The sequence below is a fragment of the Tamandua tetradactyla genome, chromosome X (genome assembly GCF_023851605.1).
Source record: "Tamandua tetradactyla isolate mTamTet1 chromosome X, mTamTet1.pri, whole genome shotgun sequence".
Taxonomy (NCBI): Eukaryota; Metazoa; Chordata; class Mammalia; order Pilosa; family Myrmecophagidae; genus Tamandua; species Tamandua tetradactyla.
In genome coordinates, this window is record NC_135353.1 from 76,178,399 (window position 1) to 76,195,858 (window position 17,460).

Consider the following 17,460-nt stretch of genomic DNA (forward strand, 5'->3'; position numbering starts at 1 on the left):
GTGGCCTGATATAAATCTAGAGAAATTTCTCTATAGAGCAAAGTAACTACAATCTCTTTTTCCTTTTCAGAAATGCCTTTCAGTGTTAAAGAATGAATATGCATTAGTTAATAATTCTCTTTCTGCATAGTTCACAAACAGGGTTCAACCAAAAATACTAAGATGAGATCAGCAGAAAAGGGTTATGCTTTAATTTCCTTTCTGATTTTTGAATGGGGAAGACTGGATATGCCTATTCATTTTGTTTGTTTTCTACTGGGTCCACACATTACATCAATACAAGAGAGAGAATTGTGTTGGATAGTTGAATAGTTGCAAGAGTTTGAGAGATGTAAAGACATGTCCACAATTATGAGAAAAACAACATCATGACTTTCATTTTACAAAACACTTTGAGAAGAATACCAGCAAAATGTAATTGTTAGGTCCCAAGCATTAACAAAATCCCTCAAAAGATAGCAGATGATTTGCTGACAATGAATCCCTAGTTTTTGGTAAAATGAGGTGAATATTGGTACTATGTAGAATATTAGAAGATTTCAAAGTAAGATTCCAGAAGCTCAGAACATGGGTTCCTCTGCAGCTCTGGTTTATTTATATGAATTAAGCTCTCAACAAAAAATGTGACAGTGACTAAAAAGGAAGGATTTACAACAATATCAAAATTATATGAAATTTAACAAAATGATTCACAGTCTATTATTAGTATTATTGCTATATTTGTTATTTGAGAGCTTTGAAGATTACAGACAGCCTAACAGTAAAAAGCTACTTGTCAACTTACTCCAGATGAGAATGAACAATTCCTCAGTGAAAGAACTTTGATAGTCATAGCAGTTTGTTCTGATAGGCAACTTCTTTGATTCAAAATGTTTGAAAAGAAAAATACTGCTGTTATGCATCAAGGACACTTTGATTTCTTGTATCTGATTGAACTCTAAGCTAGTCATAGACAGGAACTAGGTCATAGGCATAATTTTAACCTGTACAACTGAGGTAGTTTACAAGTTTAACCTCAGTATTATTGTATAACTTTATGAATTTATGTGTATCACATCAGTATCATTGTTGTATAACTTTATGAATTTAAGTGTATCACTTTATGTAGTTATGCATGCTACTCTGTGTATTTGTGTGTATCACTCTATAAATTTATGCATTCATAAAGATATATAAATTAAGCTTTCTCAAAGGAAGAAAAGCAGAATGTCTGCAGTGCTGTAAATCATGTCTAGGCTTACTCAAGCATGTCCAAAGATATTAGTGTGCAAACAAGGAGGCTGCCAGGCCTGTTTCTTGTCATGTCCAGGAGTTACTCTTATCTCAGACAGAAGAATTCATCTAAGGGACAGATAATAACTCCTACCCTGCAAATTCTGCCTCTGTACTTTTCTAGTATTTACCACCCATTCCCTTAGTAACTACTGCCTTGCTCACTAGCCTATATTATCTAGAAATAAAGAATATTCAGGCTCAGACTTTGGACAGAAGTCCTCTGGGCCTGCCGGCAAGAAAAGTTTTGTCCACTTCTCAGAGGCTCAGGTGCTTTCTTGGGTGTGATCAAAGTTTTCTCTACTTCACACCCATTACTTCAAAGAGTTAATACACGTATTGCCCTTTGCTTGAGTCAATCAAATAGCATAGAGGACAAATTAGCATTTTGCAAGTATTTTGAAGGTTTTTTCCTCATAAAGTTTGAAATAAGGTCTTTAGACTAGATAGTGAGGAATAAGAATATAAACACATCTCCATTCTTGATTAACAAGTACTGCATTTGCTAAATTATAATGTGTAATACCAGGGAAATTTACAATATTCAGTAGTAGTTGTAACTAATGATTTCTCATTATTGCACTTTATTTTTCCCCAAGAATCACTGAGTCATTCTGAGCACTATTATAATACCTTAGGAACTAAGAAGAGTTATAAATGTTGTGAATGCTCTCATTCATATGTAATCAGACAGGGCACTACAATTCAAATTCAATTTAGCAACTTTTGTTAAAAATACTAACAAAGAAAACATTTGACTAGATGCTGTGATAGGGTTCAAAAATGAATGAAATACATTTCCTGCCCTTGAAAACATACAATTTAGACAGGAGAATAAGGTAAACTCACAAAAAAGTTCATTACTACAAATACATTCATGCACAAATATATTTTCTAGAATCGGATCAACTTCTCAAACACAAATTTCTTAACGCTCTTCAATTGCTCCCACTTCACCTTCACGACAAAAATCAATCATACTTTGTAAGACATGCAACAACCTTTATCTGATTCTTACTTGCTGATCTAGCTTCATTGTTTCATTAAACTGCCCATTATCTCTAGAATACAATCATAAATTAAATTGGTCAACATGTTGCTTTTAGTCATGATTACTTTAGTTAATTATTAACTAAATTATTACTAAACAAGTAGTAGATTAACATGTTCCCTTGGTAGTATAAGTAGAATATTACAAGTAACGTTAAACCACAATTTGATCAATATCCTAATGCCTTACCTTATACCCCATCGATAACCACTTTTAACAGTTAGGTGTCTTTCTTTTCAATGCATTTATGTATATAATGTTGTTGTTGTTTTTTCTGTTTTAGCCTAAAGGTATGAATGGGATCTTACTTTGCATAGCCACTGCAACTTATTTCATTCAACATATATAGTGAAAATTTACCATATTATTTAAACAAGATAACATTTTCATAGCATCGATTAATGCACAATTTTTTTATTAATTAAAAAAATTAACTAACACAACATTTAGAAATCATTCCATTCTACATATACAATCAGTAATTCTTAATATCATCACATAGATGCATATTCATTTCTTAGTACATTTACATCGATTTAGAAAAAGAAATAGAAAGACAACAGAAAAAGAAATAAAACGATAATAGAAAGAAAAAACTAAAAAAAAATAAAAAAACAAAAAAAACTATACCTCAGATGCAGGTTCATTCAGTGTTTTAACATAATTACATTACAATTAGGTAGTATTGTGCTGTCCATTTCTAAGTTTTTGTATCCCGTCTTGTTGCACAGTCTGTATCCCTTCAGCTCCAATTACCCATTACCTTACCCTATTTCTATCTCCTGATGGTCTCTGTTACCAATGACATATTCCAAGTTTATTCTCGATTGTCGGTTCACATCAGTGGGACCATACAGTATTTGTGCTTTAGTTTTTGGCTAGTCTCACTCAGCATAATGTTCTCTAGGTCCATCCATGTTATTACATGCTTCATAAGTTTATTCTGTCTTAAAGCTGCATAATATTCCATCATATGTATATACCACAGTTTGTTTAGCCACTCGTCTGTTGATGGACATTTTGGCTGTTTTCATCTCTTTGCAATTGTAAATAATGCTGCTATAAACATTGGTGTGCAAATGTCCGTTTGTGTCTTTGTCCTTAAGTCCTCTGAGTAGATACCTAGCAATGGTATTGCTGGGTCGTATGGCAATTCTATATTCAGCTTTTTGAGGAACCGCCAAACTGCCTTCCACAGTGGTTGCACCTTTTGACATTCCCACCAACAGTGGATAAGTGTGCCTCTTTCTCCACATCCTCTCCAGCACCTGTCATTTACTGTTTTGTTGATAATGTCCATTCTGGTGGGTGTGAGATGATATCTCATTGTGGTTTTGATTTGCATTTCTCTAATGGCCAGGGACGTTGAGCATCTCTTCATGTGCCTTTTGGCCATTTGTATTTCCTCTTCTGAGAGGTGTCTGTTCAAGTCTTTTTCCCATTTTGTAATTGGATTGGCTGTCTTTTTGTTGTTGAGTTGAACAATGTCTTTATAAATTCTGGATACTAGACCTTTATCTGATATATCGTTTCCAAATATTGTCTCCCATTGTGTAGGCTGTCTTTCTACTTTCTTGATGAAGTTCTTTGATGCACAAAAGTGTTTAATTTTGAGGAGCTCCTATTTATTTATTTCTTTCTTCAGTGCTCTTGCTTTAGGTTTAAGGTCCATAAAACCGCCTCCAAGTGTAAGATTCATAAGATATCTCTCTACATTTTCCGCTAACTGTTTTGTGGTCTTAGACCTAATGTTTAGATCTTTGATCCATTTTGAGTTAACTTTTGTATAGGGTGTGAGATACGGGTCCTCTTTCATTCTTTTGCATATGAATATCCAGTTCTCTAGGCACCATTTATTGAAGAGACTATTCTATCCCAGTTGAGTTGGCTTGACTGCCTTATCAAAGATCAAATGTCCATAGATGAGAGGGTCTATATCTGAGCATTCTATTTGATTCCATTCGTTGATATATCTATCTTTATGCCAGTACCATGCTGTTTCGACCACTGTGGCTTCATAATATGCCTTAAAGTCAGGCAGCGTGAGACCTCCAGCTTCGTTTTTTTTCCTCAAGATACTTTTAGCAATTCGGGGCACCCTGCCCTTCCAGATAGATTTGCTTATTGGTTTTTCTACTTCTGAAAAATAAGTTGTTGGGATTTTGATTGGTATTGCGTTGAATCTGTAAATCAATTTAGGTAGAATTGACATCTTAACTATATTTAGTCTTCCAATCCATGAACACAGTATGCCCTTCCATGTATTTAGGTCTTCTGTGATTTCTTTTAACAGTTTTTTGTAGTTTTCTTTGTATAGGTCTTCTGTCTCTTTAGTTAAATTTATTCTTAGGTATTTTATTCTTTTAGTTGCAATTGTAAATGGAATTCGTTTCTTGATTTCCCCCTCAGATTGTTCATTGCTAGTGTATAGAAACACTACAGATTTTTGAATGTTGATCTTGTAACCTGCTACTTTGCTGTACTCATTTATTAGCTCTAGTAGTTTTGCTGTGGATTTTTCAGGGTTTTTGACGTATAGTATCATATCATCTGCAAACAGTGATAGTTTTACTTCTTCCTTTCCAATTTTGATGCCTTGTATTTCTTTTTCTTGTCTAATTGATCTGGCTAGAACCTCCAACACGATGTTGAATAACAGTGGTGATAATGGACATCCTTGTCTTGTTCCTGTAATGCACAATTTTAATCTGCTCTTTATCTGGTATCCTTATTTTGTTTATTTGAAGTTCTCTTTCCCTTTTTTTCATATTATAAGTAATAACATATTGTCTATTTTTTGTTTTTTGCAATTAATCAGTTTTTTATTGATCAAGTCCATATTTTGCTTTGTTTTCTATTATTAAACTTCTGCATTTAACTTCTTTTACTTCTCAGATTTAATGGAATTTATTTTGTGTTTCTTCTCTCAGCTTCCTGAATCAAAAGTTCGTATTATTTATTTTGTACTTCTCTTTTTCCTAATTCATTTGAAAGTTAAAACTACCCTATCCAAATCTCCTCTTGGCCACATTCCACCAGTATGATAGCTGTCCCATACAATTGTAAATAAATTGTAGTTTTTGTTTTAATTTCATTTTCAACTCAAAATATATTCCAAAATTTGCTTTTACATTTAGAGGTCTACATGGTTTTTGTATGTTTTGGCATATTGTGGTTATTACTCTCTAATTTTATTGCATGGTGGTCAGTAAATGTGAAGTAGCCTATGAAATTTTAAATTTAAAAATGTATTGAGTTTTTTTTTTCTTAAGACTTAGTATATGGTCATTTTTTAAGAAAACTCACATGTATTTGAAAATAATCCATAGTTTACTTTCATAAGTTAAATGTGCATATATATACATAAACATATATGTATATAAAATTTAGTTTAATAGTATAATTCAGATCCTTTATATTTTCATTTTTTTGTTTTATTGTTTTTTTACTTTTATAAAGGCTTTGTGAAGAGGTAAACTGGCATACAGTAAACTATACATATTTAAAGTGTACAATTTTAAAAGTTTTGACATATGCATATACCAGTGAAACCATCACCACAATCAAGGTAATGATTTTATTCATCACCCAAAAGCTTTCTTCATAACTTTCTGCAATTCTTTCCTTTCACCCCTCCCCATCTTGCATGCCAAAGCAATCACTGCTTTCTATAACCTTAGATTATTTTGTATTTATTAGTGTTTTATATAAATGGAATCATAGATTAAGTATATTTCAAAATATTTTTTTTTGCCTGAACTCTTTCATTCAGCCTAATGATATTGAGATTGAAATTCATTCATTTCACTGTGCATCAATAGTTCAGGCATTTTTATTGCATTGTATGGATAAACCACAGCTGGTTCATCCTTTTACCTGTGAATTTACATTTTGGTTGTTTCCAGTTTGGGACTATTATGGATAAAGCTGATATGAACATATGAACACATGCATGGACTTTGACTTTATTTTCTCTTCTGTGAATATATAGACGGGAAATTTCTGGATCAGATGTTAGACATATGTTTAACTTTTTAAGAAACTGCCAAACTGTTTTCAAAAGTGGTTGTACCATTTTCATTCCCACCAGTTGTGTATGGTAGTTCTAGATCCTCCACACTCTTTCTAAATCTTAGTATATTCAATTTTTTTATATTAGACATTCTAATAGGTACGCAGTATGCTGCTGATGAATTCTTTCTGCTGCTGTATATCTAAAAAATCTTTATCTTGCCTCCACTTTTGAAGAAAATCCTTGCTGTGTATACTTTTCTATATTGATTGGTCTCTTTTTTTTCCCTTTCAGTCTTATTGAGAGTACAAGGGGCTTCAGGCACTCTTTTCACACCAGAAAATGGAGACATAGTAGCCATGGAAGAAGTGATCCTATTTTTTTTATTGTGGCAACATATATGCCACATAAACTTTCCCACTTTAACCACTTACAAGTATACATTTCAGTGGTATTAATTATATTCACAATGTTGTTTTCTCACTTTTTAAATCTACTCGATCTATAAACTTCTTCATGATGTATGTTCAATCCTCATTGTGATTTCATATTTGCCCATTTCTCTTTGAAATTATACATATTTCAAAGTATATTATATATGTAATTTGATACTACATAATTATGAACATAAAAGTTCATGACTGCTGTGTTTTTTGATGGATTGTTCTTTCAATATGAATATTCTTTCTGTACCTTTTTAATACTTTTTATTTCAATTCTGTTTTTCTGGTATAATTAATGTCACACTAACATTTATTTATTAATATTTGCCTAGTGTGCTCATTTGAAACTATTGTGTACTTCAGAAAAGCCATGTTGTTTAATCCTGACTCAATATAGTTGGGTGGGATCTTTTTAATTAAGCAATTTCCACGGAGATGTGACCCACCCAATTGTTGGTGGTAGCTTTGATTAAATGGTTTCCATGGGATGTGTTTCCACCCATTCAAAGTGGGTCATTTACTGGAGTTCTTTAAGAGAACTTTAAGAGGAAACTACTTGGAAAAAGCTTTAGAGTCAACACAGAGAGCAGCTACAATTCAGTCCAAATGTAATGGGAGATGTAATTTGTTGTGCTGAATCTGAGCATTTTTCCATTCTGTGATATCTCAAATATCTTTACTGTTGGCTGCCTTTGAGTTTACTCCTAATCCTGGTAAATGCTTTCTTCAAGCATGGAGAATTCTTGGTGATCACTTCCATCTTTTATAGTAACATAATCCTTCATGCATTTTGGGGCTAGGATTTTCTTTCTTCGGGTTGATTTTACTGACTTTCTAGTTCAAGGTTTTCTCACCATTTCTTGTTTATTTGTGGGGGGTAATCATAGGTTTGCAAACTTGTTTATATGTATGATCTATTATTTTTTAGGAATTTGGGGATTGAAAGAAGAAATTATAAATTGAGTTCAAAGCCCCCATTTTAAAATTAAAGCCACTAGTAGGATTTTGACAGATGGCAATAGGACAAGATGCTATCCAGATGGAAACATCAGTACAATGTTGCCTTTGGTGGTATTGAATAGTCTGATCTTACCCATATGATGTGGAAAAGGAAATATTGGCCGACACCACAGGAAAGGTGTCCATGAACAGGAAATGGTACACTGAGAGGTAAGTTCCATGAAATGTGTTTGGAATGAGTGAAGTAATTAACAAGTTAATGAAACTTAAATTTTTTACAGCACAGGAATAAGAATAAAGATGATAGAGTTTCGTAAACTCCCAGTTCTTCAGAAGATTTTGGGTGATAGGAGAGGGAATTATTATGGAGCTATTTATGGTAAACATCATATGGGTGTATAACAATTATCCAATAAATAATTCTGAATGTAGAGAATTATAAGGTAACTCTTGAAACATAAATAATCCCCCAAAATTCAAAATGATAATGATTTGTTACATGAGGTCACTGGTTGGAATTTTTTTCCAAAAAGATTAGTCAGTAAATATTTGCACATTGTAAGTCTCTGTTACAACCATTCTATTGTTATAGGGTGAAAGCACCTGTAGATATTATGTAAAAAAATGAGCTTGACTGTGTTCCAATGAAACACTATTTACAAGAACTGGTGGCAGGACAGATTTGGCCTTTGGGTCGTAGTTTGCTGAACATTGCTTTAAATGATAATATTATAGACTAAAAGGACTTCACTTCATACCCCACTTATTTTTAAATACTCCCTTGACTCATTTTTTTTTTTTTTTGCGTGGGCATACATTGAGAATCGAACTTGGGTCTCTGCCATGGCAAGCAAGAACTCTGCCTGCTGAACTACCATGGCCTGCCTTTGACTCAGTATTTTACCTTCTTAAATCAAATGAGTGCTGATTATCAAGTATTCTAAATAGACAGTAGCTTTCACAACTTTCCAGACACTTCACAAGCACTACATTTGTTAAAACAGTTGAGAGGAAAGAACTATTAGATTTCATTAAAGGCATTAATTCACACAAAGAGAAATTAGATGGCCATAATACTGCATAAGGAATTAATAGAAAAAGTAAGATAGTGAACACCATCCAATCAAAATGAGACTGAATTTACTAAGTAGCACCTTTATTAGGACTGGAGGTCATTACATATTCCTGCTGTCCAGGCCTTGGGGTAACCACTTTTTCAGAAGCCCTAACATGCATTATTGCCTGGGATGCAATAATGACACCATAGGTATTCTCCTTAGCATAGGTATTCTCCCTGGACATGCTCTGACAATATTTAATTTAATACTAATTGTTTTTTCTTTTGTTTATAGACTATATGGGCCAAATTTAAGAAAATATCAAAAAATTGTGTAAATATTGATAGATGTGATGCTTGTTAAAGTTTTTTCTCTATATCCCTGCAAAGCCCTTAAATCACCTTTAATATGTAAAAATATATCTTTTTTAAGATTTATTCATCAAAAAATAGAAACAAAACAAAAGAAAAGCAAAATATTTATGACCGCTCTTTTGGAGAAGCATTTGGCCAGGAGAAATTAAAGGTAAACCTAATGCCAGAGCTGTGAAATTGAATGTATAAAAATAACACCATAGTGTTTGTCACTATGAAAAGATCAGGTTCATTTGGTCAGATATTTTCAGAAAGAAAATTTATACGGATTTTTCCTTTTCCATAATTCTGTTCAAAAGAGCCAAAGAACTATCCTGCTTTTATTTGTGGCTGTGCATTTTCAAAGGAGTTGTTTATCAGAATATCATTCTGAACAGTAGCTGAATGAAAGTTGGATAATATATTAATTATTGAGTACAATGGTTGCCTTTAAATTTCCAAGTGTTGCATCACTGATTTGGTGTAGGGTCTTTTCCTTCTAGAGTGCTTTTAAAAATGCAAATGTACAAACAGAAAATTCTCACCTCAAAGAGAAATAAGACTGTTTTGAAAGACAGTCTTTGAATTCTATCTTGATACATAAAGAACCTTATTTAAAGAAAATGGAATCTAAAATGTCAACAACACCTGCGTTCTGCCTGAAACTATGCCTTCTTTTGACAACAGCACTAGTAAGCTAAGAGTACTTTAAAAGCAAACATGCCTCACTCTATTTGATCATAGAAAAGGTAATGTAAATTTTATAGCCATCCCTCTGGCCCTTATAATGTAGTTGAGTTAGAAAGCAATGCATTTGATACCGGTAATTTCCAAAACCAACGTAGTGTGTATTGGGAGATTTTCAACTTCGTTTCAAGACACAAATCTGAAGACTAGATACAAATACATATGTGATTTTTCAAAGTATACACTCAAACCTGAAAAATGATTTTTGTTATACTTCATTAATTTTTTAATTTGAGATATAATATAGTACCATATTACACAATTAATTTTGCTTTTCTATTTGTATAAATTATTGTTATAAATATCCTTTAATCCTAAAAAATAGTCTTCCTCTTTGGTAATACAAACAGTATTATATATGATAAAGATATGTTTTTTTAAAAAAATAACAGTGTAAATAAAAGCATTGTGAGTACTGATACTTGTAATCCTATACACTAGGAAAAGATAAATGCCACTGCCTCTGTTAATTAAATAAAGGTGATGCAGAAATCACAAGGAGGATGTTGGTCTGCCAGGGATTTCTAGTGGCCATTTTTAATTATACGTGTAGTTTTGCTTCAGGGGGTTACAACCAATGAGACATATTGATAAAACATGGTTGTGTAAATACCTAAAGAAAAAAAATCATGTATTATTTAAAGCATTTTTTGTAATTTTGCTCACAAGTCTCATAAAAATTTCTATCACTTATTCTACAAAAAAACGCAATCACAAGCAAAGATAATGTTTCCAGATGGGCCCTAATGTTATTTTGATTAACATGTTTCCTATGTAATTTATTTTCTTTCAAAAGCATTGTTTTATCATATCTCCTCTATTACAATTACCCTCACTCTGAGTAGGCACTAAAGTTGGTCAGATAAACTAAATGGTCACATTAAACTACTTACAAGTGTCATTTACATCTCTAAGTTAGCTGACAGTTTTTACATTTTATAATGTAAATGTAAAATTTGTACTTTACATCAAACTTGTAAGAGTAAAACAATCATTTAAGAACTAAGTCATCCTTGTACACTGTTCTACTTATAATTTAATCAAGAAAAAAGTTCTGGCCTAATTATAATTGTTTTAGTCATGAGGATGCCTTAAAAATCCACTCAGAGAAGGGCAATTGTTGGATTTCTGTTTGTGTTTTTGAAAAAATATTGACATGGTCCATATTTTATCATTTACTTTACTTGCTCTTTTTGAGTTTTTAGTATTAAGAGTGAAATGGTTCTCTACAGTGCCAGCAATTCAAGAGTAATCATCACTATTGACAGTTTTTTAGGGTAACTTAATGAAGACAAAGAAGGGTTGGCATTAAGAAGGGTGTTTTTTCTTCTTGTAGTAAAACACTCAGAAATGCATCAATCAATGTCAAGATCAGAAAAATGTGAATTTAGACCAATAATGCTGTCAAAGTTGGGAATCAGACTTTTGATTAATCAGACTTAAATGAGTTCAAACAAGTAAAACCAAGGTAAAAATACAGGATGCAGGGTGGTGTGATGGTGACTCAGTAGCAGAATTCTCACTTGCCATGGCAGAGACTAGGGTTCAATTCCCAGTGCATTCCCACGTAAAAAAAAAAAAAATACAGGATACAGAAAAATCAAGATCAAAACAATATTCAGGTCTGCTTATTATAGCCTTGAGCACATAGGAGTTTGAATCTAAAGGAAGGTGATAAACCTGGGGATTTAGACATATAGTGGCACTGAAGACATATTTGTTTGGTGCTTGGAACCCATTTATAAGGCAATAAGTTCATTGGCAGGAGACCTGGACACTGAGGAACTTGTTCTGGGCAGTGACTGAAAATACTAAGGTACAGGAAACAAACAGAAGCATCATAGAAGAAAACAAGAAATAAGATTCATGGGTCCCATTTTGTCCCCACCCTCACTTCCCAAACCAACCCGACATATACTGAGAAAGAGAGAGAGAGAGAGCGCAACAGAGATTCAGAGAGAGGGAGAGAGGGAAAGAGAGAGAGAGAGAGAAAGAGAGAGAGACAGAGATCAACTGCCACCACTATTAGATTACTCAGAGTTACCTAACCTTCTTTTCCAGATGAAGAACATGATGCTCAGAAAAGTCTTTGAACTGTTTAAACTCTCTGGAGTCATTCCTTCCTGTAAAACATAATTGTTGTAGAAAATACTCAGAAGAAAAACAGAGGCCTAGATTGTAAGCTCTTATAGCAGTCACATTTGGTCCAAAGCGATAATTGTTATTTCTTGATTTTGAGAGACTGATTTATATATGTATAACCTGGTATTTAGAGATAAGAATGAAGCCAATCAGGTTGAAATTAAGATAATTTAGAATACTGTGGTAAGGAAACTTTGTCTGTATTTTAGAACCTCATCTACTGTTTGAGACCAAAGAAAGAGAGGTTTATGTTGTCCAGAACCTAAATTTTCTGTAGCACATAATCTAACTCCACCTGTCTGGATACATCCAAACACAGGGATCCTAGAATAAGAAAGAGGGACTTTAATCCTGTATGGCTTAATGTAATGCCTGGATACATCCCAGTATATTAAGCAGATAATAAAAATTATTGGCAAAGTCCCTTAAGCGATGGGAGAAAAAATATGGAACTATTAAACTTTACCACCAGGGAAATCCCTGATATTGTGTTAAACATTAGGGGCCCAAAAATCAATAGGCCAAGCCCTTGATCTTGAGGTTTACTCGTATGTAAGTAGCAGAGAAGCTTAGCCTACCTATAGGTATACCTAAGAGTTACTTCCAGAAGACTTCTTTTGTTGCTCAGTTCTGGCTTTCTCTCTAAGCCCAACTCTGCAAGGGAAATCATTGCCCTCCCCCCTACATGGAACATGACACCCAGGGGTGGAAGTCTCCCTGGAAGCATTGGAGATGACTCCCAGGGATGAGCCTGGCCTTGGCACCATGGGATCAACAATGCCACCCTGACCGAACAGGGGAAATGAAGTGTAACACAAAGTATCAGTGGCTGAGAGAGTTCAGAGTCGAGAGGCTACTCTGGAGGTCACTCTTACACAAGCTTCAGTTAGAATTTGATACCTATCATAGCTTGCCAAACCTCAACCAAAACCATTCCTGCCAATCTTAGGGAATACTTAGGGCATTAGATAAGATTCTACAAAGGTTTCAAGCACCAGGGTAACTTCCAGAAACTTACAACCTCCAGATGGGTCCCCAGACCAGATAAGTCCTGAAATGTTGAAGAGCCAGTCCCTCTAGAGCATCAATTATTCCATCCTCCTATTCCATATTATTGATAGCCCCTTCCAACATTTAAAATTTGAATGGATATAGCCCAAATACCCCTAAAGAGTGGGAGAAAGATCAAAGTTGATGGTGGAGTTATATAGAAAAGTTAGGGCTTAACAAATGAGTATGATTGCTGAATTATTACATTGGTTTTCCTTTTAGTCTCCAGTATCTTAGAGTAGCTAGAAGTAAAAATCTAAAATTGTGGCATTGTAACCCATACCACCCTGAAATCTGTTCTACAGATAATTGTTGTGCTGTGTTTTGAAATTTCTTGCTTTTTTGTATATATGTTATTTTTCACAAAAAAGGAAAAAAGTCAAATTTGATGATAAATGCACAGCTATATGATGATATTGTGAACACATTGTATGATTACATGGTATGTGAATATATATTATATTATATATCAATAAAAAATAAATAATTTTAAAAGATCAAAGAAGAAGGCAGTTTTATAAAAAGGGAGATAGAATTTAACAAATGCACATGACTCCTGAATCATTATATTGATATTTCTTTTAGTCACCAGTTTCTTGGAGCAGCCAGATAGAAAAACTTAAAATTGCAGAACTGTAACCCATACCAAACTAAAATCTATTCTACAATTAATTGCTGTGGTGTGCTTTGAAATTTATTGTCTTTATATATATGTTATTTTTCACAATAAAAAATAAATAAATAAACATAATTGTTGGGATGATTAACTGTGGGATATAAAATAAAGATTCCTGGTGATTAGGTGTTCCATATTTGCACCTACTTCTATAAAACCATTCTTATCTCCCTATCTAAAAGACTGTAGGCTCTTAATATGTGCCCATGAATCCTAAACACCATATATGCAATCAATTTTAGACCTATTTCCTCAGTATTAAATTGCATCTCGTTTTGGTAGTGAGCATTTACTCAGAGGAAAAAGATTTCTCTCACCTCTGAGGTGTTATAGCAGATGGAATAATGAGTACGGAAACATAAGGCTGCATACTAAGTTAATTCCTTTCTCTAAAGTATCCTATTCAATGTAATTGTAAAATATTAATCACCACATAGCATGGATATCCAAGGTCATTTTTGCTAGTTGAATCACAATTGTTGAATCTGTGTCCCATGACACACTTTTTCTTTCTGCAAGGTGTAAACTAATCTCTTGTATATATATCCTTCTATCCAGAAGATCTCACATCGATTACAGTTTTGGATATTGTCATATGGAAGCCAGGATTTCATTATATCATTCTAACTCTCAGAATCTGATATTAGAAATCACTCTAAGATCAAGCTGTAATGTAACTGGTACTGGATTTTTCTCAAACAAAATGCATCCAACAATGATAAATTTATGTAGAGCCATTTTTCTCCAGAAAGCCAAAGAGCTTTATGATAGATAAAAGGGGCTGGTGCTCATGACAATATGATAAGGTATTTTGACATCCCTGGAGTGTAATTTTGGTTGATATACAGGTGTCAGAACAGAACATCTTTATGGTGTGCACTAATGGAAGGAACATGATGAATGTCCTTGAGCGGAGTGTAAGAAGAATAGAAGAAGCAGTGCCTAGGGACAGATGGTGCTGATTTATTGCTTTGAAATGTCAGAGGGTAAGTGTCTTTTTTGCATTTTGACCTAGAAGTAATGCAGAGGTAATGTTTAAGATTATTGTGTTGGGCTTGATATTTTGATATAAATTTGAATCAAAATCATCTCATCTGTTAAGCAGGCTTATTGACAAAAGAAATGGCTGCAATTTTTCCTCTGAAAAGGCCCAACATTCTTATTGATGTGTTCAGGAAAACAATGTACTGGGTCTGTGGCTCATATATATATTTGAAATGAATACTGTTTTTTCCATTGTCTTCATTTACTGTAACAATTAGAATTTGAGGCTAAATGGCATCACCAAAATTCATTGTAACCAATACAGCTACTGAATTTTTTTTTACCTTTTCTTTATGCTGATATAATTTATGATGGTAGATATTTTAAATTATTTAATAGGTTTTTTAACAATATTAGGTTTTTGAGACTTCCAAATTAAAATGAGTTTATATAAATTGCTTTCCGATTGGATTTAAGATAAAAAAGAATCTGTAATTATATATAATCTGTACTCTAATATCCAAAAAGGGTACCAAATTCTGTGCTGCACTATATTTGACCACGTTTTAAATTAAGCTTCCTCACTTCTGAACTGTGGCCTGATATGTACATTATTGGAGAAGATGCTTTTGCTTATTGGCAAAGTTACCATACAGTTTAGTAAACTTCATGGTTAGTAACATTCTGTAATTTATTTTCATTCCAATATTTATTAAAAGACTTCTTTAGATATTTACAGTTTTCAAAAAAAGGTGGAAAGAAAGATATGATCTATTGCATTAAAAGACCAGTTTGATAAAGAGACTGAAGTTCTATTCTTAGTTTCTCCTTCAGCCTCATTTCTTTGAACTAAATTTTTCACCTATAAAAATGTACTCACTTATGCTTATTGTACATATATATAATATGGAATGTTTAGAAAGAATTTGATCTCAGAATAAATTATGTCTTTAGAAATAAGTTGTTTAGATATATAACACATTTATATGTGCACTTTAATATCTTGACCTATTTTTCAATGTTTTACTGGTAACATGTAACAACCTTATAGTATAGACAATGTTGGCATCATTGACTCTAGTTTTGTACATGAGATAGTGAGATTCAAAGGGCATAAAGTGATTGGTTTATGGTCATTCAGCTAGAAACCAGAGAAGGCTGAATATCCATGGTTCTTCTAAGACAAGTGTTCATTCTCCTATAACACATTGCTTCATTTTATTCACAATAGATGTATTTGTGCAATAATCATACATCTGCATTGTAGGCAAAGACAAGAAAAAATAATGAACAGAATATAAACCTTCTAGGAAATGTAGGTGTTTAATAAATGTTTGCCAAATTAAAAATCAAATAAATCAAAGTAGAAGATATTCTGGTTTCTAGAGTTTTAAGCAGGAGGCAGATGTGAATATTTATTGAACATCTACTAAGCATCAAACCCTGTAAGGTAATTTAAATATATTTCCAGAATATGTTACCCAGTCTATCTATTTTGAAGAATGCTAATTCATTTGTAATGTTTAAGAAGTTTTAAATGATATGAATGTGTGAGCAAAAAGAAAGAAATGGAATGGAACCATCTATCTTTCAACAAAGTAAAAACAAACAAAAAAAAACCCAGAATCACTTATGATTCAATACTGTATCTATAGAAAGATTGAAAGAAAGCAAGAGAGCTGACCATTCAGCAGGCCAGCCTAAGGGCTGACTAGTAGGAGGGGCAGAAGAGCAAAAATCAAAGAAGCCGCCTCAGGTTTATATTGTTGACAGGCTAACAGATGCAGAAGCTTTAGAGCATCTCTGTGGATATGACTAATAACTATTACCCCGTTGAAATTTGATAAAAACTAATTAGGGTGTTAGATTCCAGAAGATAATATTGAAAGAGATAGAAGAATCTCATTTCCTGGGGTTTCCTCAAATATGGTACTTTTCTAATGGCTTATCACCTTCTCATCAATACCCTATGTCTTTCTGCCAAACCTGCATTTACGCTTATTGGTCTCTTCGCCATCTAGCACAGTATAACAAATCCAGCCAAACACTGTTTCCTTTTTCAAAAATATCTTACAAATTAAAAATGCCTTCTCCCTTTGATGGAAGAGGAAATGTTTACTTATTATATTTATTCACACTGAGAACACAAGGTAATGACCACAACAAGTTAAAAATTAGCAAATTCATTAATCATACCATAATACACAGATTTATTCTTAAAGTTAATGATTTGTTTAATTAAAATAATATTCACTTAATTGAGTGGATATCTGACATACTCAATAAGTCTAGCTTTCTAGTGTGAAATGTAAGCTTCAAAATGAAATGATTTATGATTTCCTTTACGGACTAAAAACCTAGTTCATGTTTATTGCAGGAAATTTGGAGAACAATGAAATGCTTAGAAAAGTAGTATAAAACTGTCATAATCTCATCACTAAGAGATGAGCAAGCTTCATTAGTACACTTGGATCATTAGTACACTTGGAATTATACTGCTATGCATTTTTTTCAGGGTGGTTGTCAAATTTATTTCAAGACAAAGCTTTGTGGGCTGCACCAAATGCAGGAGTAAAAGAATACTTGGGGGCATAGTTAAATTACCAGTGTGCATAACAGTGAGGTATGCCTCGCATAAACCTTTAGAACTTTAAAAACAGAACTATAACATACCCAGGTAGGAATACTTTTTCGGTGCTACTAACTTAAAAA